A 2,500-nucleotide genomic window follows, 5' to 3' on the forward strand; every position below is an offset into this window, starting at 1 on the left:
TCCTGATCGACCGTCTCTTGCATGTCTTCATATTCTTTCCTGGACTTGTCAAATTCAGAACTTGAAGGAGTGGGACAATTCCTGGATGTTAGTTTAGTTAGTTTATTGCCAGTCAATCAATCATAGCTCCGCAAGAGCGTATGAAAACGCCAGTTTTGGTAGTTTAAATCCCCGAGAGAGAGTTAGCTGCCGGAAACGGCAGAGTGCTGAAGTTCCATGCCAGCATAAAAAAGTTAAAACGCTGCAGCTGTGTCTACAAAATCTGTCCCGTAATAATATAGAGAACTGCGAATTTTGTGGTTCCAATACATCTTTAGAGGGAAACTTTCGCCGTTAGTGACATTTCATTTACTACGAAATCTGTGGTTCTAATATATATTTAGGGGGAAACGTTTCGCCGTTACTGACATTTCAATAACTGCAAAATTTGTGATTCCAACATACATTCAGTGGGAAATCTTTCGCCGTTAATGACATTTTGATAACTGCGAAATTTGTGGCTCCAATATTTGTGGGGGAAAATCTTTCGCAGTTAATGAGATTTAAATTACTGCGAAATCTTCGGTATATAATAAAAGTATATTGATAAACTTTTTGGCGAACTTTTATTAACTATCTGTAGATAAATAAAACTGCAAAATTTTCATTTACATATATATACCCAGTAATTGACAACGTCACCATGCACAAATCGGTAAAAAGCTACTTGAAAACAGGTCCCACTAGGCAGGTAAAGCGTAAAACTTATATAACTCTGGTTTATTACGGTCACGCCAAAACGCAGACTGCAGACTGTGCAGACCGTGCAGACCAGGGGTAAAATATGGCGTTACCCTCACTATTATTTAGAGCTAACCGTAAACAGGCTAACCTGAATGTTATTAAGGCCTAATTAGGCTAACAGAATGTCATTTAGGCCTAATTCAGGCTAACAGAATTTTCATTTTACAGACGGTCTGCGCAGTCTGCAGTCTGCGTTTTTTCAGAGTCCCGGTTTATTAGCTCACCATTTACACCGCTGCATTTTTAGTACGAATTACGGTTTTACCATTTTAGACCCATTCAATTTTGGTGACTCGTTGTGGTGAAGGGATACTGCTCTTATAATTACGGACACTTCCTTTGTGAGATTCCTGCCTCTTCCATGAGCCGCTTACAAGTGAAGTAAAATCCCTTCTCTTTCTCATAGACAGACTACCGTTCTCAGAAGCAGTCTTGTCTCCCGGCTTCTCAATTTGGGGCTTGGGCCACTCTGAACACTTTCCTTACAATTTTTTTGAGAAAACAAACGGTTCTTTTGCTATTCTATATACACTTCCTTGATCAATATGACAAATTTCGGCTACTCTACGTACAGGCAAGTCTTTAACAGAACATTAATATAATGCAGGTTCCTGTGTCACACAATCTATAACACACCAAAAAACGATCTTGTTAAATAAATTTTCTGCTCGCAAAACAAAGTCAGTTGTTCAAAAGTCTCCAGCTAGGACACCGTTTTATATGTACATTAATTTCACGTGAAATAATTAATTTCGATTTCGTTGCATCACATCTCCCAAAATACACATGGTAGACCATCACACTCGTCGGGGGAATGCGTCGTATATGACCAGCTAGTTTGTGAGGTCCTTGATATCTCAAAGAATGCTTCCGTAGTTAATAGTGTTAAAAATATGGATATTGAAGTCACTGTTTCTTAGTGAATATCTGATCCCTTTTCGACTTCTGGGAAACTGGAGAAGAACGCTACCATAGAAGGAACAATTGAGGACAATGTTGCAAAAAGAGATTTTCCACCCTTAACAACAATTTGATGAAGATAAAGGTGTTATGTTTTATTGCAGTTCAGGAATGTAGCTTCCATTTTGTAATACTGATGTATGTACTGCTTTGAGTCCACGAAATAAATGGGCCTAATCGGCTAAATCAATGTTGTACCCAATTCAAACCTTGGGAATATAGAAGATATTACATAGCCGCTTGGAGGTATAAAATTTCTTGTCTCGTGTTGAAAAATATTTCATGAGCGAGCGCAGCGAATAAGTTAAAAATTTTTCAACACGAGAAGAGAAATTTCGTATCTACAAGCGGTCATGTAATATTCTATTTATTATATAAACACCAATGAAATAAGAGATCATTTCACGACAGGCATCAGAAGGCCCGATTTTTATATGTGACCATAGCAACAGCGATATTTTCACGTGTGAAGATTATCATGTTTGCGCGCGAAAGCTCACTTGGTTTTTCATTGATGTTTATATATTTAAAAAAATTTTTCCAGGTATTTCCATATTATTTAAATGTGAATGCTACATCAAATTCCAGTACAATACACAAATAATCTTAATCAAGACATTGAGTTAGTTAATTTAATCATATTGTTTACTTTCCCGCAAAACCTGGTTTGAAAATAAACATTTTTCTGACGCTGATGGGCACAAACCTGATACATTAAACATTTAACTCAGTCCTTGCATCTTATTAATAAATAGAT

General features: G+C 37.0%; 1 protein-coding gene across 1 annotated transcript in view; it reads left to right on the plus strand.

Moving 5' to 3' along the window:
• LOC138059356 (ribosomal RNA-processing protein 7 homolog A-like) overlaps positions 1-1,929 on the plus strand; it is an 18,315-nt gene extending 16,386 nt beyond the window's left edge. The window contains exon 7 of the mRNA XM_068904947.1: positions 1-1,929. This exon is cut by the window's left edge and continues 5,199 nt beyond it. The gene's annotated coding sequence lies outside the window, so the exon portion shown is untranslated.
• The last annotated feature ends 571 nt before the right edge of the window (positions 1,930-2,500 follow it).

The sequence above is a fragment of the Montipora capricornis genome, chromosome 8, assembly GCF_036669925.1.
Source record: "Montipora capricornis isolate CH-2021 chromosome 8, ASM3666992v2, whole genome shotgun sequence".
NCBI lineage: Eukaryota > Metazoa > Cnidaria > Anthozoa > Scleractinia > Acroporidae > Montipora > Montipora capricornis.